The 22,429-nt window shown below is 45.0% G+C and overlaps 1 long non-coding RNA gene across 1 annotated transcript in view; it reads right to left on the reverse strand.

Moving 5' to 3' along the window:
• The window catches only part of LOC126996534 (uncharacterized), a 115,216-nt gene that overhangs the window by 87,217 nt on the left and 5,570 nt on the right, over positions 1-22,429 (reverse strand). The window contains exon 2 of the long non-coding RNA XR_007751243.1: positions 15,176-15,233. This is a non-coding gene — a long non-coding RNA (uncharacterized LOC126996534). The remainder of the gene's footprint in view (positions 1-15,175; positions 15,234-22,429) is intronic.

A 22,429-nucleotide genomic window follows, 5' to 3' on the forward strand; every position in this document is an offset into this window, starting at 1 on the left:
AAAAATGTTAAAATCGATGCTATGGAAAGGCAAAGGGACAAAAAGGTGGACACTTCATGTATAATTATATATAAAAAAAATGTAAAAATAGAAAAATAAATCAATAAAAGAGAAACATTAGACTAAAGAGTAAAAAAAAAAAAACAGGGAAACACAGGTAGAATCGATGATGCCGGGTGGGGAAGGGACAAAAAGGAGGGAAATGCAAGTATAAATATCAAAATAAATAAAAATAAATAAAAAACTGAGTAAACTTAACAATAAAAAAATAAAAGAGTAGAGAGAAAAAAAACCCATGGAAACACAGGTAGAATCGATGCTGCCAGGGGAGTATATGGGACAAAAAGATGGACAATGCAAGTGTGACGGCCGGTGATGGATGGGGAAGGGCATATGTGTATAGGGCGATCGCTAACCACGGCACACACTCAGACAGGGAACAGCGCGGGGATCCCAACACCTGTGCAGCTGTAAAACCCTGGATAAGTACGAACAACTGTGAGGAGGCCATTTAGCGCACATGTGTGTGTGTGTGTGTGTGTGTGTGTGAGTGGAGAGAGAGAGAGAGAGAGAGAGAGAGAGAGAGAGAGAGAGAGAGAGAGAGAGAGAGAGAGAGAGAGAGAGAGAGAGAGAGAGAGAGAGAGAGAGAGAGAGAGAGAGAGAGAGAGAGAGAGAGAGAGAGAGAGAGAGAGAGAGAGAGAGAGAGAGAGAGAGAGAGAGAGAGAGAGAGAGAGAGAGAGAGAGAGAGAGAGTGTGTGTGTGTGGTACGGGCGGTATGGTAGTGGTTGTGGTGGCGGCGATGATGATGGTGGTGGTGGTGATGACGGTGGCACGTGGTCAGTCTTCAAGGCCGCTTTCTCAGATGGTCATTAGCTGGTCTGCCCTTCTCCTCCCCCCTTCAAGTTCTCTCGTCCACGGGCATTACACGAAGCGCTTTCTCTTAAGTTGCGTCGCGGTCACCTGTCCCCCGCGGAATGCAATATTACTGTGTCCCTCGCTCCGCACCTCGTTGTTCAGGTTAGTTCACGCTTATTTAACGAGCTTCTGAGGCGTACGGAGAGTTTTATTTACCTGTTCTTATTTGCTGTCTACTTTAAATTCACATTGGTTAATTTTTAGGAGTTGAGGGACTGAATCTGATACTCTCGAATATATGGAATACCATTGTTTTTTTGTCCTAATTAGTATATAACGTGTTGACTTGTTACATTTTATGCTTGAAGGTGTAGAAAAGAAGAGAAAGTATATAACCCGCCTTACTGGGACACTGAAATCAGGTGTTTGGCTTTGTGTGTGAGGATGATGTCTGTCTGTGTCTATTTGCATGTGTCGGCCCCCCCCCCCCCCCCCCCCATGCACCTACACCCACACAACCTTCCTTCCACACATACACAGCCCCCCCCCTCACCACCTACACACACACTCGACGCTCATCACCTCGCTATCACCAACACCACCACCACCACCACCCCGAGCCCTTTCCCTCCTCCGCCTCGCCCCCACAACGCCTCGCCCTTCGATATTACTTCATTGTTCACTTTTACTTACGAGACAGACGCGATCGAGCCCCAGCCGCGCCTGCTCCTCGGGGGATCGGTGGGGCATATAATTGTCTACGGGGCCACGCATCGCCGGGGCCCGCGGGGTTGAGCCATTAGAGGGCCATTCAATTTAGCACGTCTGGGAGGGGGTGGCCCGGCTCCTCCATTTACCGAGGGGGTCCCGCGGCGAGGTACTTTAAATCGGATTCCGGAAGGTGGCCATTAGCACGTGCTGGGAGGAAGGAAGGCTTGGCGGGGCTGGCTGACTGGCTGGCTGCTTGGCTGGATGGCTGGCTCACTGGCTGACTATTTGGCTGGCTGACTGACTTACTGGCTGCTTGGCTCGATGGCTGACTGACTGGCTGGCTGACTGGCTGACTGTTTTCCTGGTTAACTGACCGACTGACTGGTTGACTAGATGGCTGACTGGCTGGCTTAATAGCTGACTTGCTGACTAGATGGCTGACCGGCTGACTGTATGGCTCGATAGTTGACTGGCTGGATGACTGTTTGGTTTGATGACTGAGTGGCTGAATGTTTGGTTCGGTGATTGAGTGGCTGACTGCTTGACTGTTTCGGAAATCTTGGTTAGTGGTCTGGTGGCGGTTGGGTGGCTGGTTTGTGGGTTTCATGAGGTTTGAGTCACCCAATATCACTTTCCTCGTCGGCCACATCCCTCCCTTACACTTGATTCACCCTTCTCCGTCACTGCACTTTAAACTTTCCTTTCCCTATACTGCCTCAAGCTAACTATACTCTGCACTTTTCCCTTCTCTGCAATGTCTTAAATTCGTCCCTCGGTCCTATATGTCTGCATTTTCAACTGTTCCCTTTCCTTCCCTATTCTGCCTCCACCCTTCCCTTCCATTCCCTATACCGTCTCTAGCTAACTATACTCTGCACTTTTCCCTTCTCTGCAATGTCTTAAATTCGTCTCTCGGTCCTATGTCTACATTTTCAACTGTTCCCTTTCCTTCCCTATTCTGCCTCCATCCTTCCCTTCTATTCCCTATACTGCCTCAAGCTAACTATACTTTGCACTTTTTCCTTCTCTGTAATGTCTTAAATTCGTCTCTCGGTTCTATGTCTACATTTTCAACTGTTCCCTTTCCTTCCCTATTTCGCCTCCATCCTTCTCAACTGTTCCCTTTCCTTCCCTATATTGCCTCCATCCTTCCCTTCCTTTCTCTATACCGCCTCTAGCTAACTATACTTTGCACTTTTTCCTTCTAGCTAACTATACTTTGCACTTTTCCCTTCTCTGTTATGTCTTAAATTCGTCTCTCGGTTCTATGTCTACATTTTCAACTGTTCCCTTTCCTTCCCTATATTGCCTCCATCCTTCCCTTCCTTTCTCTATACCGCCTCTAGCTAACTATACTTTGCACTTTTTCCTTCTCTGTTATGTCTTAAATTCGTCTCTCGGTTCTATGTCTATATTTTCAACTGTTCCCTTTCCTTCTCTATATTGCCTCCACACAACTATACTAACTGCGCACACTTCCCTACAATGCAATGTCTTATTCTTGCTTACTCGCCTCTTCCTCCTCAGTCTCTGTACTTTCGATATTCTTTCCTTTCCCTCTGTCTACTGCCTTCCGTCAACTCCACTTCGCACACTTCCTTCCCCTGCAATGCCTCTCCGAAACCCGCCATCGCCCTCTTCTCCCGCCACTTAATGAGCCACACTTCTTGAACCCATTCCAGATTAAGCTCCGCCGTGCTCACCAAGTTGAAAATGAGTCGAAAGCGTGAATGCAATGCGGAACTCGTGCTTACTGATGAGGAAACTTGCTGAAAAGGAGCGGGAGGTGACTTGAGTGACAGAAAGAAAGACTAGTAATAAGGAGGAGGAAGAGGAGGAGGAGGAGGAGGAGTAGGCCAAAGGAAAGGATGCTGGAGTTGATAAGAAAAAATAATGTAAGGAAAGTAAGAACGAGGAAATAATGGAGGAATATGAATGGAAGGATTAAGACGAGAGAGAGAGAGAGAGAGAGAGAGAGAGAGAGAGAGAGAGAGAGAGAGAGAGAGAGAGAGAGAGAGAGAGAGAGAGAGAGAGAGAGAGAGAGAGAGAGAGAGAGAGAGAGAGAGAGAGAGAGAGAGAGAGAGAGAGAGAGAGAGAGAGAGAGAGAGAGAGAGAGAGAGAGAGAGAGAGAGAGAGTATATATATGAGTAAAAAGAGATTGAGGAGCCGAGAAAAAAGCAAAAGGGGGAAGAAAAGGTAGAGGAAGAAGTGACGAAAAAAGAAGAAAAGAAAACGGATGATGTGGTGAGGGAGTAAAATAAAATAAAAATTAAACGAAAAAAAAAGTGGAGAAAAGGAAAAAAAAAACATGAAAAAAAAAATATTGTAAAAAGAAAGGGCGGAGAGGGGGAAGGGGGAAGGAGGGCGGAATGGTGCCATGTGGTCAAAATAGAAAAAAAAAATGTTAATAAAAAAAACCTAGTGAATGGTAAATGTGGACAAGTTATGGGAATGGGGAAATGGATGAGGGTGATGGGATGGACCGAGAGAGATGAAGGTATGGGAAGAGGTCAAGAAGGAGAAGAATAGAAGGATAGGGAGGGGAATAGGTGATGAAGGAACGGGTGGGGGTTACAGCTGGTGGGCGTGGACATGGTGATGGTGGTGATGGTGGTCAAGGAGGTGCTGGTGTCCCTCTCTATCCTCCCCTCCCCCCTTCTCCCTTTTTCTCCCCTCCTCTCCCTCCTCTCCCTCTCCCCCTCTCCCTCCCTCCCTCACCCTTTCCCTATAGCTGGTCAAGTCGCCACGATTTATTGGACAACACACACGTAGTTCTCATTTCTCCCTCAATTTATGTTTTCCGAGTTTTCACCAAGTTTTCGCATCCTCCTTAATGTTCCTCAAACCTCCCAGGAATGCAATGATGGCGTGGAACAGGGAGAGGAGGGGGGGAGCGAAGGAAAGAGAGGCTAGGGGAGGGGAGTGAGAGAGGTTGGTAGAGGGGAGAGAGGGAGAGGGTCAGGGAGTTGGAATGGGATAAAGAGAGAGGGAATGGGGAAGGGATTTGTCGAGGTCTTCAGGATGAGGAAAAAAGGGATGAAAACTGTAGAGGAGAGGAGCATGGAAGGCGGTTGGAAAGAAATGAAATAAGAATGGGAAAAGGGAGAAAGCAAGTGTTGGGAGGAGGAAATGAACTTAATTGGGGGAAACTGTTAGGCATGTTTTACTTCCCTGGCCCGGAAATTTATTGAAAATGATACATACTGGTATAAAAAATCACTTCAGTTCACAGATTTGGCACAAAGAGTTTATTTTCTTTGGGTGAAACGAAAAACAACTAAATAAGGGATGGGGAGGGAGTCGCTAGCTCTCTTTTCACCCCCAGAAACAACAAATGCATCATCACATAACACAACTAACAACACACGAATCCACCACACAACCAAGGAGAGTTTGATCCCACATCCTATACAGTTGCAACCACAGAATCCCGCCTCCTTCACCCACTTCTCTCCTTCACATCCCTGCCTCACCCCCATCACGCACAACCCAACCTTATGTCCCCCAACTCTACCTTGTTCTCAACTTCCACTACTACCACCCCAACGAAATCCCCTCCCCCATCCTCAAAATCTTTAGTCCCCACCATCTTCACACTCCCCTCCACACCCACCCGTTACAGTGACACGTCCATTTCACCCACTTTGAAGTAGTCTCACACTAACTCCACTTTCCCTTAATCTTTCCCCTTCAACCTCCCATTCCCTGCCTCTAGTGATAACGTCCCCCTTATTATAACTCTATCCCCCCGGTGCCGACTCGCCCCTCCTCAAGCAGTGGTATAATATGTATCAACTCCCTGAAGACGTCCACCACGATTCCCATCACTAGAACCTCACATTCACTACCACACAACATTCGATCCTCCTTTCTGAAGCTCTCTCTGTCCCCTCCACGCCCTCAGACTCCCCCCTTCCATTTCCCTATCAGTGCTTGCGTCTACCCTCCGTTTTGAAGCCCTCCACCACTTCCACCACCACCATTCCCTTCATCAGAACCTTCCATCACTCCCACATTGCAGTTAATCCTCTTTTCTGACGTTCTAAATCCCCCATATCCATCCTCAAACTCCACTACACCACTCCCCTACCAGTGCTGGCGTCTATCCCCCATTTTGAAGCCATCCAACCCACCTCCTCCCCAATCCACCCCCACCAGCGTTGGCGTCCATGCCCAGACGAGTGTCCGCCTCAATCACCGCGGAAGTATTGTTGGAGTGTCATGTTTCCTGGCAGTGTAACGGCCCCACACTGGTCCGCCGCTGACCCCGCCACCACCCGAAAATTACACAAAATTACCCGTAAAACCAACAGCGAGCGTCGGTCTGTTTGTAACCGGAGCGCCGGCGACGTCTCTCCCATCCTCCGACTGACTGGCTGACTGACTGACTGGCTGACTGACTGACTGACTGACTGACTGGCTGGCTGGCTGGCTGGCTGGCTGACTGACCGACTAAGTGACTGGCTGACTGACTGGCTGGCTGACTGACTGGCTGACTGAGTGACTGAACGACTAAGTGACTGCATGGCTGACTAACTGACTGGCTGGTTGACCTACTGGCTGACTGACTGACTGAAAGGCTGGCTGGCTCGCTGGCTGACTAGCTGACTGACGAGCTAGCTGGTTGAATGACTGCCTGACTGACTGAACAGCTGACTGGCAGGCTGTCTGGCTGGCTGACTGACTGGCTGACTTCCTGGCTGGATGGGTGAGTGAGTTAAGTGTCAGCCGCCCCGCCCCAGCCGCCGCCAAGAAGTCTGCGCTGCGTGTCGACCATTGTTACTGATGTAGATTATCGTCCGCTGCAACAGCACAATACGAGCAAAGTGCATGTGGAAGCGTTGAAGCTCTGACCCAAAGGCGGGTGTCCAAACAAACGCCGGGTGGGAATTGTTAGACGCATAAACAAATCTTCCCATCATAACAAGACTGTATGATCTGCAGGGATTGTATAGTTCTTTGAAAACTAGCTGCAAGGCTTTTTAAGTATGTTGTGTTTATTGCGTGCTTGTAGAGTTTACTTAGAAGGGATTTTGTGGATTCAGTGTTCGGTTGCTTTAAGGAAAACAAAAGAAAACAAAAACTAGAAAGAGAATCCCTAGGAATCTCATTATCATGTCTCAAAAGAGTATCCACATAGTTAATCTTCTCTATGACCTCAAAACAGCTCCTGCTTCCTTCGTTTATCCACGAGTTTATCATTTACTCCAAGTTCCGTTTATACATCATTTCCTCTTTCGGTTTCAATCTTTTCATGTTTATCTATTTAATTAGCAGCCTGTACCAACATTTTTTCTTGCTTATCTACATGTTTATCTATTTCTAACTCGTTTCCAGATCGTCGCGTCGTGTTGGTGACGTCACAGAGTTCCTTATCTCTCTCCCTCGTCCATGGGTTGTTTCCTTGGTGCCTCCCGGAGCGGTGGTGCCCTGAGAGTATTTGTTCAGGGCGCGGCACGACTGACCGGCGGCGGCGGGGCGTACGGCTCGGGCTTATGAACTAACGGAAATGAAAGCAACAACTAATACGAAGAACAGACCCATTGTAAGGAGTTGCTGCCCCTTGTTGATGAAAATACATAAAAGAAAAAGATGAAGGAATAGAAGTAGCGAAGAAAAGAGAAAGTAGAGGAGCAGGATTTAGAGGAAGAGGAGAACAAAAGGAGATTCTATTTTAAGGTGAAATGTGCAGATGGAGGGGAGAGATGGGTGAGGGGGATGGAATATGGGATCGGGATAGTGGGATGGAATTGTGGGCTGGTAAGGGTAGAGGTGGTGGCGGAATAGACACATAATCAGAAACTCAAAAAAAAAAAAAAAAGTAAAAAATGAAGAAGAACGAGTATATATAAAACTGCTTATTTACTTTAACAAGGTTCATTTTATCTGCGAATGGATTTTGTTCATTTAACGTTAGTCTAAAATAAGTATAAGCGGTGTCTATGAGCTGGAGGAAATGCACACGATTGCAAAATGATAACATAAATGAAAGAACAGTCGCAGGTCTGTTCCAATGAATGGTCAGTGTTCAGTGACCAGCACCGTGCGAAGAAGTATTAATGCTGAGCCGCGGAAAGGCTTTATAATGACCCCCGGGGACTAAAAATCATCATCAGCAGCAGCAACAGACCACTTCCACTACTTCCTCAAGGCCTGGCCACAACAGAGCCTCCTCCTCTTCCTCCCCCTCCTCCTCCTCCCTCTCTTCCCCCTGTTTACCCACGGTGCCAATAACCACCAGAGTATTACGTTAAATAAATATATAGGTCGGACAGACGCTCCTTGGCCCTCCCGCCCCGCCCTTTGGAGTGACCGACGCGGCGCCTTTCATCCCGCTTCCCGCCCCTCGCCAGACACTGTCCACTGTCACTCCGGCGGCCGGCTGGGCTTCCCCTGGCACCCGCTGACCCCCCGCGGCCACCCCACAGGACGCCGCGGCTCCTCCCTGTCGCCGGCACCATCCTCGAGCCGTCCACACACACACACACACACACACACACACACATGACTGCTGCGTTAGTTTCGTATTATTATTATTTTCTTCTTATTTTTTTGGTGTGTGTGTGTGTGTGTGTGTGTGTGTGTGTGTGTGTGTGTGAGAGAGAGAGAGAGAGAGAGAGAGAGAGAGAGAGAGAGAGAGAGAGAGAGAGAGAGAGAGAGAGAGAGAGAGAGAGAGAGAGAGAGAGAGAGAGAGAGAATGAAGGCCTAGTTAATAATAAAAAAAAAAAAAAAATTTGCCTTAGAGTGAAGCTCAAGAAATCTGCGTCTATGAGAAGGTAGCAGAGAGAGGTATTTGAAGGAAGCATATGGGAATGAACAGTGTGGAGGGCGATGGAAAGTTTCGTTTAGTCGGCGCAACGTCTGTGGTCATAATGCCGGGGAGGGTGATGGAGGTGGAAGATATTATATAGTGATGATTTCAAGAAGTTTTAATATCGCACCAACCAAGTCATCAACAATGTAAAATCAAACCTGCACTCATGCTTAATTTTATCGATGTTTACCACACGTTGCCCATTCTCTACAAGTAACCCTAGTAGAAAACGGATATTTTAGGACTAACAATAGCGCTTCATAAAATTAACTTGCCTTGAACTCCGATTATATTTCAGCGTTTTTCATTAGGCGTTGTTACAGTGGACCATTCGTTGAGATATCTTCCTGTCCTGTACATCCTTCCCTATACGTTAACCACCTCCATGACACCCATAAACCTTGGCCGTCCTATTTATCTTGCCTCTTGATCATCTTCCCCAGCATCCTTCTCGTGATTCACCCACCTTTCTTTCTTCGCACATATCCTATAAACTAATAATAAGCAACACATTAAGCAAGCGGCATGGGTAAATCAATTCATGGCCAAGCTTAGGAGAAGAGAACTATTAATCTTTAGCGTGATTATGGCGTAGGAAGAAGAGGAAAAGGGAGGAATGGGAAGGAGTAGGAAAGGAAAATAATTGGTAAAGGAAGGGAAAAAGAGGAGAGATGGGGGAATAGAGATGGGGCTGCAGTGACGTTGTGACATGGAATTACTTTGGGAATAAAGTTTTCTCATTAAATAACAAGTCTTTCTATCCAACAATTGTGACTTTTCGTTGTCAAGCAAGGTAAGGGGGACTAGGCTACACTAATAGCAGCGTGATGGCCCTATACGCTTTACCGACATTTAATGATTTCATCAGATAACACAGGATACATGAGGCCACGTGTCCCACCTGCCTCACGCTCAAGATCACCTCAGAAATAACACATCACTTTAATTGTCTCCTTGAAATATGTCTAACTTATTAAGGGGAGTGAAAAGAATGTCTGGAGTAATGGACCAGCTCGAGATCAGCATTGGTTACTCTAATTCATAAGTGCTTCCTAGGTAATGAGACTTTCTATCTTGCAGGGTGAGCGGTTTCTTTGTAAACATTTTCTTTATAGTGTCAAATAAAATAGTGTGGTTCCCCCTCGCTAAGCAGTTCATTCTATTTTAGTGTAATCCAAGAGAAAATGGCTTCGATGGGTTACATATACTTTTTCTACGCTCTCCCATAATGCTTCATGTCAACTTTTCAATCATTTAGTCTGTCTGCCTGTCATTCTGTCCCTCTCAACACACACACACACACACACACACACACACACACACGTAGGCTAATTCGCTACTGTACCCTTCCTTTAATGTCCCCTTCCCCCAGAAACGCGATAAAAATATACAAAAATACGACTCTGCTAATACGAAGAAACACACTAATTATCCTTGAGCAAACTCGCCTGACATTTGCTAACGTTGATATTTTTACTCTCTCTCTCTCTCTCTCTCTCGGCGACGCAGGAAATGGAAGATATATATTTGTTCTTGCCGCAGCGACTCGGAGGCAGATTCGCGATATTCGTTAGCTTTTCATTATTATTGTCATACTTTTTCGTCCCTCTTTCGGACTGGCTGGGGAGAGGGAGGGGGAACAGAGGGGATGGGGAGGGGGAGGGGGGCATAGAGGGGCTAGTGGAGGGGGAGGGGGGCATAGAGGGGCTGGTGGAGGGGAGAGGTGCATGTAGAGGATGAGGAGCTAGGGAAAGGGGTGCATGGAGGGATTGATGGGTTAGGGTGAGGGGTGAAGGGAAGGGGTGCATGCTTGGGTTGAGGGGTAAAGGGGAGAGATGCATGATGGGGATGAGGAGCAAGGGAAAGGGGTGCATGGAGGGATTGATGGGTTAGGGTGAGGGGTGAAGGGGAGGAGTGCAAGAAGGGGTTGAAAGGGGAATGGGAGGAGGGCATGCTGGGGGTGAGGGGTAAAGGGGAGAGGTGCATGTAGGGGATGAGAAGCGAGGGAAAGGGGTGCATGGAGGGATTGATGGGTTAGGGTGAAGGGTGAAGGGGAGGGGAGCATGAAGGGGCTGAGAGGGGAATGGGAGGAGGGGGAGGAGGATGGTGGCAGTGTACCCAGCATTAATGACCCTTATCAGTAGCTTAGCGTTTCCCTTGGACTGAATTTTCTTAGTAGATTTGTTTTAATAATGTGTCGCTGTTTGACTTTTCTTGATAACTACCTCCTCGTATTTTCTTCCTGGGCTAAAAGTTACGTTTTATATTTATTAGTCTCTCTCTCTCTCTCTCTCTCTCTCTCTCTCTCTCTCTTCGGTGGACAGATATACGACGAATGGCTATAAATAGATTGATTGATGGATGATAGATGTATAAATAAATATAAATAAATCCAGATAAAACTACAAATAGATAGACAAGTAGATAAATCGAAAGATAGATAGATAGATAAATAGTGTGTCTGTGTGTGTGGGGAGAGAGAGAGAGAGAGAGAGAGAGAGAGAGAGAGAGAGAGAGAGAGAGAGAGAGAGAGAGAGAGAGAGAGAGAGAGAGAGAGAGAGAGAGAATTATGAGGTCTGAGTTTTCCTACATCTACAAGCAGAATTAAAACTAAAAGCAAACTAAGTCGTTACAAAGCATCAAACAATATAAAATAATACATAAATTGAAAAAAAAAAACATTACATAATATAATAACGCGTACTATAACTTTAAAACCCAAAAGCAGACACCACCATGGCAGTTTGGTGAAAAAAAAAGAAGAGAAAAATAAACTTTGCATATAGATGGTTTATATGGAAATGGACACCAGGATTTCTATACATACATATATATGGATAATAATATTTTGCGAAGGGCAGGATCGGGATGGAAGGGATGGAGGGGCTGGGGCTTTCGCGATCTTCACAGCTAATCACAGTAAATAAAAAAAATATATAAATAAACAAATAATATATGTAGTAATTTTTTTATATACATCTAACATATGCAGCAATACAACCGATAGCAGGAACAATATTATATCTTTCTCGTGGCAACAACAACGTACGTAGAGTTTATTTATTAATCTCCCATTCTGTTTACAGGAAACGGTACTCAGTAATGCTTCACAAAGACACAACAAAGCTAAAGGAAATGAATAAACGTACCCTTCCCTGCAGCATCACTGACTTTTCATTTATTTACTCCAACCCTTTGTGTGTACTGTTAGGGAAAGCAAAAAAAAATAAATAAATAAAAAAATAAAAATAAATAAATAAACTACTTCCAGCTCTGCGATAATACAAAGAACAACAAAGGGGAACTACACTATTTATACTTCAATAGTACTTTCCAGCTTTATGCGACACCGTTTCAAGTTTCAGGTTAACAAATACAACACGAACACAATATAAAGAGCAACAAAACTCGTGCAGTAACCCAGAAGCAACAGTTAGTGACCATTGGTGAAATATCTGGCCGCCTCAACCCCGTCCGTTTACCATTATCTCGAGTACTGGAGCAGCAAAGAGGAAACAAAACCGAAGGGAAACTAAGGTGAATTAATGAGCCGTTAGCAGCAGCACCGTGACGCCATAAGCATAAACTGGCGCCAGAAAGTTTCTCCACATGGCCACAAAGTTAAGACAACACAATACAGTTACGAAATTTTCCCGTCTGGCCCAGTTTGGAGACTCATCAGGGGGAACAGCTGCGGTGGAGTAGGGAGGAGGCTAGCGCAGTGGGGAGGGAGGTCGCGGAGTTGGGGAGTGGGAGGTGGAGCTGGAGGTTGTAGTGTGCCAAGCGTGGTGGTGTGGTTGGGGTAGTAGCTGGGAGTGGGAGGTGGAGCTGGAGGTTGTAGTGTGCCAAGCGTGGTGGTGTGGTTGGGGTAGTAGCTGGGAGTGGGAGGTGGAGCTGGAGGTTGTAGTGTGCCAAGCGTGGTGGTGTGGTTGGGGTAGTAGCTGGGAGTGGGAGGTGGAGCTGGAGGTGATTGTGGACTAAAGTTTGATGGAGGCGTGTTGTGGAATGTTGTGGAGAGGATATAGTTGAAGGGGAGACTATAAGAGGAGAAATAAAGGGGAGAGATGAATGAAAAGATGAAGTATATTATGATTAAGTTGAAAGAGTGGAAAGCGAACCTAGTGGAAAAAAAATAATGCAAGAATAAGGGATAGACTATCAAAACAACAACAAAAAACTTAACAATTACCCTCCTCGTCAACCCTAATGAGTTTACCATTTCAAAATCACCTCCCCTTCCCGTTTTCTTTAAGATATATTTTCCACTATACCAAACGGAATTCGCTTTTTATTTTCCTTTTCTTTCCTTTCTCATATTTTTCACTTCTCCATTTCAACATATTAACACACACACACACACACACACACACACACACACACACACACACACACAGACGGAAACACGACACGTCTAAACATGTTACAAGAAGTTTGCGGCGACACATACACGTGACGAAAACTAGTCTTGCAACTGATACAGACTTGGAGGAGGAGGAGGAGGAGGAGGAGGAAGATAAGATGAACAAGAAGAAGGAAAAGAAGCAGAAGCAGGAGTAAGAAAACAACGAAAGGGAAAGAAAGGAGCAAGAGAAGGCGAAAAAGGAGGAGGAGGAGGAGGAGGAGGAGGAGATAAAGAATAAAACTAAAAGAAGTATATAATAGAAACAAGAAGCAACAGCAGCAGCAGGGGTCGAAAAAAGCAAAAAGAAACAGAGAGAGAGAGAGAGAGAGAGAGAGAGAGAGAGAGAGAGAGAGAGAGAGAGAGAGAGAGAGAGAGAGAGGGAAGGAGGGTAGAAGGAGGAGGAGGAAGAGGAAGACAAGGATAATTGAAGACCAACAGACAGCGCGCAGGTGGAGGCGTAGAAGCGGCAGCTCAAGCCTACAACAGATCCTTTGAGGGCGCGGGAAGTTTGCAGGATGCCGTAGGAAGCGCGCGGAGGACCCTTGACGGCAGGAGTTAGGATCAGTTAAGGACATGTGTTTGGGGGACTTAGAAGGCGAGGGCATGGCGGGGAGGCGTCTAAGGCAGATCCTGTATTGATGGTGATTATGAGTTAGGATGAGGAGAAGGAGGAGAAGGAGGACGAGGAGAAGGACGAGGAGAAGGAAGAGGAAACGGTGAAGAAAGAGGAGAAGGAAAGGGAAGGGAAGGGAAGGGAAGGGAAGTGAAGGGAGGGAAAGGAAAGGAAGGGAAAGGAAGGGACGGGAAGGGAAGGGAGAGGAAGAGAAGGAAGGGAAGGAAGGGAAGGGAAGGGAACGGAAGGGAAGGAAGGAAGGGAAGGAAGGAAGGAAGGGAAGGGAAGGAAGGGAAAGGAAGGAAAGGAAGGAAGGGAAGGGAGGAGAAGGGAAGGGAAGGGAAGGGAAGGGAAGGGAAGGGAAGGGAAGGGAAGGAAGGGAAAGGAAAGGAAGGGAAGGGAAGGGAAGGGAAGGGAAGGGAAAGGAAGGGAAAGGAAAGGAAAGGAAGGGAAAGGAAGGGAAGGGAAGGGAAGGGAAGGGAAGGGAAGGGAAGAGGGAGAAGAAGGGGAGAGGAAGAGGAGCAGAAAGAGGAGTAGTGGGGTGTCGTTTCAGATAATGAAGGAAAGCTAAAGCGAAATCTATCAAGTCAAAAACATTGCTTCACCATTAGAATTAGAAAATAAGAGATTAAATAGAAATGGAAGTGGAGGAGTAAATGACAAGATAAGCAAGAAGAGGTTAATGGAAACGAAAATATGAAAAAAAAAGTGATAAAAAGGCATAGAAAGGATGAATACAGCTTGAAAATAGGAAAAAAAGTGAATGAAAAACATGAAATACGGCTGAAAAATAGATGAGAGAGAGAGAGAGAGAGAGAGAGAGAGAGAGAGAGAGAGAGAGAGAGAGAGAGAGAGAGGCGCTCCACTCGACAATTATGAAAGTTAGTCAAGAGAGCAAGTTGTAGTCTAATGATATTACTTATAATGAGGCCAAGCGGAACAGTCTCAGGTAACTTACTCGTAATTACACCTGGCGAAAGGGTGAGGAGGAGGAGGAGGAGGAGGAGGAGGAGGAGGAAAGAGGAGAATGAGGAAGAAGAAAGTAATGATCGACACACACACACACACACACACACACACACACACACACACACACACACACACACACACACACCTGACATCCACGTGGTAAAAGGTAAAGTTGGGGGGATAGGCTATAGCTGCGCGTGGCCTCGGTGCTCACCTCCGCCGCATTAGCCCTTGAGTCTATGGGAGGAAGAACCCAAATACCCCGGGACACAGAGCCAGAGTGACATCCGGGTTACCAAAGTTTACCTTCCCCAAATTTCCCCAGGTACACATTTATCGAAAAGCCAGAAAGGGAGAATGAACAGAATGGTGAGCTGCACGCCGAAGACCGGGAAGGGATTCAAACCCAGCCCGCGGATTCGTAGGTAGGCACAATAACCAATGCACCATAGAGTGACATAAAAACAAAGGTCGAGAGTCTTGGACGTAAGAATGAATGACGGGAGAGAGGGAATGAAAGCCGAGAAGGATGAAAAGGAAGGGAGGTTAGAAATAAAGGAAAGCGGATGAGAGGGCATGAAGGAGGAATGAAAACGACGGAAATGAGAAGAAAGGTAGAAACGTTGCACAGTGGAATACAAAAGACTCAAAGGAAATTATGAACAACAAGAATATAGATAAAAGGAAATAATCGGTGAAATATTACGCTATGTTCGACTTGAAACATGGAAAAGAGTGTAGCTATAAAACAAGTGAAAAATGAAATGAGGGTATAAAAAAAAAAGTGGGTTACATCATAAAGCTTACTTACCGTGAAGGGAGAGGAAGTCACAGCTGGATCTCACCACGTGTTCAGAGCTTCGCAGGTACTGAAAAACAAGCAAAAAATGATAGTCCCACAATGACTCAATATATAAAGTTAGAGAAAAAGAATATCACAGTAAAAGGTTAGTGTATATAGAAGTAAATCTGAACAAGTGCATCAGATAAAAGTGTCCATTTGTTGAAGTCCTGTGTTTGTAGAGATAGTAGCAGTAGTAGTAGTAATAGTAGTAGTAGTAGTAGTAGTAGTTGAAAAATGTAGTGAAAATGTGTGTTTCGAGAGAGATGGCAGGAATATACAATCATACATAATATATTCAACACAAAAAACTTTACGTATAAGCTACACACACACACACACACACACACACACACACACACACACACACACACACAGACTATTAGCTAATTCATTAACAAGATATACAATTTAATTTCCTCTATGGACAGACCACCTAAATAATACACACACACACACACACACACACACACACACACACACACAAAACAAAAAATAAACAAATGGCCTAAATATTGCTTATCTAACGGCTAGCAACATTTATCCTCTTAATGCACGAGGGAACAGTCTTGAGCTTTCTTATGGCCTGTAAATTGCCTATATATTTCTTATCTAGTTATTAAGGAGAGGCAGTTCGTGTGTTTATGCTCCTTATTATAGACAGTCGAGGCGGAGGGTAATAGTCACAACGGCGGGCTATCCATATTTTCTTTGGCGTAATATTGTAACGCCGATTCAGGAGGCGAGTCACAGCGTAATGGCGGAAAGAATAAAGTCAGCGAGAGATACCAACGCAGTAATGGCCGATACTCAGATACTCAGCGACAGGACGCGGCAGAGTGTTAACCCGGTACCAGCAGGGATCACGTTTCTTAATGGTCCTTCCAAGCGAGAAAATGAGAAAAAATCATCACTCACACAAACCATTTCATAATATATATCAAAGCATTTGTGATCAGTTTATGTATCATCTATTTTTGGGGGTTTATATCATGGCACAAATTTGACCCGTCGCTGCTACACGGTAAAGGCACAAATTTGGCCCGTCGCTGCTACACGGTAAAGCCACAAATTTGGTCCGTCGCTGCTACCGGGTTAAGGGAACGAGCTTGCAAAGGAAGAAAAAGAAGAGTGAGGCGGTTAACGATAGAGTAATGAAATGAACAGATTACTTACTAAACGAGACACTAACAAACGAATATAAACAACCACACACGATATTAAAACAAAAGAAAAAAAAGTGAGCTTGCTACTTCAGATCTATTTGTGCATTAACGAATTAGTAAATTAACAGTGAAGTAAATGAGTGAATGCGAGATGTATCGGGGAACGGGAGGTAGTATATTAAAGAAGTGAAGTGTGTCAGGGAGATGGGAAGTAGAAAAGTGAGTGTAAGGTGTGTCAAGGGAATGAGAAGTAGAAAAGTGAGTGTGAGGCGTGTCAAGGGAATGGGAAGTAGAAAAGTGAGTGTGAGGCGTGTCAAGGGAATGGGAAGTAGAAAAGTGAGTGTAAGGTGTGTCAAGGGAATGGGAAGTAGAAAAGTGAGCGTAAGGCGTGTCAAGGGAATGGGAGGTAGAAAAGTGAAAGAGGTCAAGGTATGAAAACAATATGAAGTGGATGCGAGGTGTAGTTTTAAAGGTGAACTGAGCAAATCTACGGTCTGGCAATGACATAGAACGCTCGCTGAGAGGCATGGAAAGTGTTGCTCAGGCGCCAGTAGTTGTCATGACCCAGGAAAACATGGTATTGGACAAATGTTCGTCACCCCTCGCTGGGCTCTTTAACTCTGCGTCAGATAGAAAGAAATGTTCATGTCCGCTAACTAGACTTCAGAGAGAAAAAAATACCCTCATACATATAGTCCAACTGAAGCATATTTTTTTATTCGATCAACTGAAATACTGTAATTGTAAAAACGGGAAAAAAATATAGCTCGTAAAACCCCAAAGAAAATGTATTTATTTATTTTTGTTTTAATTTGATGAAAACTAATATTTCGACGTGAATTAAAACTAGAATTCTGTATTCATGCAAAAATCTAACGCTTTATAATTTTCTGAGCGAGCGCCGCCGCCCAAGGCCAGCCGGAAAAAAGAAATATAGAAACACGAGAGAAATTCTACAACTCACCTAATTTTTACCCGATAAGGAACAAATATTTCCACGTGATCTAAAGTGAATTTCCATATTTATTCAGTTTCGAACTTTATTTATTTAGTGCAAGCCCCAATACTTTCCCTTACTACCGCGGCCGAAAACCAGAGAAAAGCATTGCAAAGAAGCATAACACAACCTTCTGTACGGAGTTAAATAATTTTCTATGTGCGCGAGCAACTAATACATCGAGATTATTTAAAGTGACGCTTTCATATCACAAAACAAAATGCGTCTCTTATTTTTTCCTGCACGCACTCTACCACGATTGAGAGAAGTGAGAGAAAAAAATAAACAAATAGAAATTTACAGTTTGTTTAATTTTCCCCGATAAAGAAGAAGCATAGTTCCGCGTGATTTACAGAAGACTTGTGTACTCAAACAAATTTAACTTTCAGTAATTTTTCAAGCAAACAACGGCACACGCGCAAAATGAAAAAAACAAAAAAACACAAAAAAAAATAAAACAGGACGGAAACACGACAGAAATGTGCAACACAACACGGCAGAAGAGAAAAGCTTCTAAAACTGAGTTACAAAACTTTGAAATAAACTTACAGTGTGTTGTCGCGGCGGGACAAGCAGCGGCGTCAGAAAATACGGTCTGATATATACACTACATTTTAAATATTTCTGCCCCGACTCGCTGATTCACATTTATTTAATTATTTTCCATACAGATTTTCAGTGATTTAAGTTCCGTACATCTGCATCGTTATGAACCAATTTACACCTTTACCTTTTACTTTAATTTGCATTCTAATCATTTTTCCCGACGTGACTTTAATCAAAACTTATGCATCTCGCTATTGCATATCTTTTTCTTTTTAATCATGAGGCTCCAGGACGCTCGCAAACATCTCTACCACAACAGAAGCCAAAACCACAAAAATACAGACCTTCCAACGTTATTACTTTTCACGCCATGTTTCTTGCGATCTCTTCCTTGCATGTCACCTTCAATCCCCCCATTCCACTTTCCATTCCACCCTTCCACCACTAACCAAACTTTAACTCCCAGCCTTTATCCCGGATTTCCACATATATAATTCGTTTCCACCCTTTTTTTCCACTCATTACAATAGTTTACAATCATCTCACGACCTCGACCACCTTTTCACTCTCTGTTTAACCTTCCCTTGTTACCAGTCATCCATAGATCCCACTCTTTTATCCTTCTTTCTCTCCGCCTGTTTCTCCTCCTTATCTGGTCAACCCCACGATGACGTTACAGATTGCAAGGAACACTACAGCTTGCGACGATGACAGACAGGCCATTTATTTCTTAAGAGCTCCGTCTACTCAACTTTCCTTTCTCATGCCTGTCTTCCATCCTTCCTTCTCTCTGTATCCCATCCCTCCTTCCCTGGTTCTCCTCCCTCCCCTACATCACCCATACCTACCCTCTGTTCCTCCTCTTTATCTATTCTATCTCGCCTTCCCTTATTCATACCTATTCCCATCCTTTTTTAGTCACTCTTTAACTCCTTCCTTGCTTCTCCCCCCTTCAATACCCACACCATCTGTTTCACCTTCTCATTTACTCTAATCTGCCTTACTTCCCTTACTCATATCTCCCATCCTTCTTTCCTTCTCTCCTTTCTTTATCCCTCTCTTCCTTTCTTCCTCCCTGCTTTCCCCGTCTCTCCTACCCACCTACAACAACCCCGCACCAGACATGACGCCTCAAAAAATCAAGACAGGCAAGAACGCGAGTGTCCTGCTGCGCCGACAGAGTTTACTTTCCAGTCTTCATTCAATTAGTTAATCTGATTCTTCTTTCCGAAACACGCGCGCGCCTCGACTCCAGCGGCTTCGTTTCGTCCTTTTTGTGAGGCCGAAGAGGCGCCGAGGAGCCGAAGAAGCGGGACAACAAAGCCTTAGCGGGGAGGGTCCGAGAGCGAGATAGAGCGAAGGACGGATTGAAACGATATAAAAAAAAAATGGAAAATGAAAAAAAAAGAAAAAAAAAAGTTGCAGGAATGGAAGATAAAAATATACTCGAACGCTCGTATTTAAAATTTTGGTTGTTTATGTATCTATCTGTCGTGTCCAGGTCTTAGGTGTTGTTGTTGTTGTTGTTGTTGTTGATGGTGGTTATGGAGTTGGGATAAGTTTTCTTTGTGATGCTTTTGACATTTCTCATTCTCAGGCGCGGTGTGGGAATCCTTCTTTTTTCTTTCTTTCTTTCTCGAGGCGAGTGTATTGTGTAGTGTGTGTGTGTGTGTGTGTGTGTGTGTGTGTGTGTGTGTGTGTGTGTTGGGGGGGGAATTGAGAGTGAGGGAGTAATTGGCAGAACGATTGCGTGTGAATGAGTAAGTTTTTGACGCTGTAAAATGTTTGCACAACTCACACACACACACACACACACACACACACACACACACACACACACACACACACACACACACACACACACACACACACACACTTTAAAATATATAATATGGGGTTGAATTCCGTCACAGAAGAGAGGGAGAGGAAGGTATGGGAGTGATATAGGAGTAACAGGCGATGGGAGGGAGGAAGATAGGGAGGTACATAAAGGGGAATGGAATGGAGCTGGGAGATGGTAGGCAGGGAGTAAAAAAAAAAGGGGGGGGGCACGGAGGAAAGATAACTGTAAGGGGAAGTAAGAGAGAGTAAAAAGCCACTCACCTAACTCCTCCACCCCTTCCATCTCCCCGTCCTCCTCCTCCTCCTCCTCCTCGTGCATTAGGTATTCCCAGCCAGCCGTGGTCCCGCCGCTGCAGACGCCGGCTATATATCTTTTATGATAAACAGTCCGTCTGTGCAGGGGGCCCTTGGCGTGGCATCACCCTGGCTAGTGTCCCTCCACCACCCACACGCGGCTATTTCCAGGCCACCAAGACGAGGAGCGCCAATAAATCGCCCTCTCCTTCGCTTCCATCCCGTTTTCTTTGGTGTTCTTTCAATGGGGCACTGCTCGGTGGTGACGGCCCGACGCGCGCTGCCCCCCGCGTGAAAGGCTGACAGGTGTTGCGAGGCCGCGGCGGAGGGAGGAACAAATGGTCGCCTCGGTAATGGCCCTCCCATCCGGCACCCGCGTCGCGTACGGTGCCACACACGAGGTAATTGAGGCACCCCAGGGACGGCCGTTTCCTTCACAATGGTTGCTGTACTACGAGACCCATAGCTTCCAACATCTTCCTGTTTCTTCACACTTTTCTCCTTTTCTCTTTTCCTCCTTCATGCTTCCTCTCTCCTACAATTCCCACGTGTTTCCGTCTTTCTTTCCTTCCTCCTCTTGCCATCTTCCCTCCTCTTCCTCTTCTCCTTTCTCTTTCCTCCTCTACAAGTTTTCTTCCTCTTTTGATTTCCACGTGTTTTCGTTTTCCATAGATTTTTCCTCTTATCACTTTCCCTCCTCTTCTTATTTCTTTCTTTCCCTCTTTTCCTCAAGCTTCCTTCCTATTACGCTTTCCACATGCCTCCCTCCTTTCCTTTTTCCTCCTCGTATCTTTCCCTCCTTCCCTACACATGTTCCTCCAAGCATGAACTCATCTAACTTTCAACTCCTCATTCTTGGTTCATTCATCGCTCCTTTCCTCTATTTTCTCCTCCTCCTACTCTTTTGTCTTTCCCTTCCCCTTCTCCACCTCCTTCCCTCTTCCACATCTTATCTTCCCATTTTCCTCCCGAAGACTGGTGTAAGAGCACTAAAAGGGCACTCCCCCCCCCTCAACCCTACGTACCGGTCCCCCTTCTCTCCCCCCCTCCTCCGTTTCCTCCCTTGATAGTAAGCAACCACGTAAATAGAACAACAGCTGGGTACTTGCACGTCAGGAGAGGGAGGAGGAGGAGAAGGAAGGAAGCGAGGAAGGTAAAATAAAGAAGGAAGAAAGAAGGGATGGGAGGAGGGGGGAGGGACGGAGGGAAGGACGAGGTAGGTAGGAAAGAGGTTGACTTTTAAGGTTGGATATTTCAAAAGGCCAGCCAGGAGGAGGAGGAGGAGGAGGAGGGAAAAGAAATATAGAAAAGGAGTCAAGGAAAAGAAAAGGAGGGAAGAGAAAGCTGAGAGGAGGAATTTGAAGGATGTCACTGAGGAAAACAAAAGGAAGGAAGGAAGGAAAGAAAGAAAGGGAAGAAATGAAGGAAATAAATGAAAAGGGATGGAAGGAAGGATGGAAGAAAGGAAGAATGATATGTATGATAGGAAGAAAAAGAAGGAAAAAATAAAAAACGAGACTTCTACAAGACGAAATAAAAGAAAACAGGAAGAAATTACATAAGAGAAAACGGGGCAGGGTAGAGCAAGCAGGGTTAACTGAGCAAAACCACCGACCGCGCACCACGAACCCTCTTTCTCTCCCTTGTCCCCGAGGCTTCAGTATATAAACTAAAGTTGTTAAATCTCGCGCAAAAATTTGATTCTGTTCGCGTGTGGAGATGTGGAATGGCGGGTTATCGGCTGCGAGGTTGGCGGTGGAAGAGTAGAGAGGGGAAGGGGAGGGGGTGATTGATGCAGAGGGAGGGATGGAGAGGAAGGAAAATACGAAAATGAGAAGAGATGGGAATATAGGGTAGGAAAGGGAGAGGAAATCAATGGATAAAAAAATGAGAAGAGAAACAGAGGGTGGAGTTAAAGGATTAAAAAAAAAAAAGATTCAGAAGTAAAAGGAATAAAAAGGTTATGACAAAATACATCAAGAAGGAAAAAGAACAAACTGAAATTGAGGTGGAATGAAGGAGAAAAAAAGTAAAAAAAAGAGGAAAGTAAACAAAAGCATAAAGGATAAAATACATAAAACTGTCAAGAAACGAAAGAAAAGTAGAAATAGATGGAACAGAAGTAAAAGGAGGAAAAAAATAGAAAGGAAAAGAAACTGAAATTATGGAAAAATGAGAAGAGGGACACACAAATAAAGAAAAAAAAGGAGGAAAATGAAGCAAATGATAAACAGAAAAGGGAAAGTAGGAGGAATATAGGAATAATAACAAAAAATAACAGCAAACTAAGAAAAAAAGTGAAGAAAATAAAGGAAGCAGGAGAATAACCTTGAGAGAGAGAGAGAGAGAGAGAGAGAGAGAGAGAGAGAGAGAGAGAGA

Source organism: Eriocheir sinensis, chromosome 10 (genome assembly GCF_024679095.1).
Source record: "Eriocheir sinensis breed Jianghai 21 chromosome 10, ASM2467909v1, whole genome shotgun sequence".
NCBI lineage: Eukaryota > Metazoa > Arthropoda > Malacostraca > Decapoda > Varunidae > Eriocheir > Eriocheir sinensis.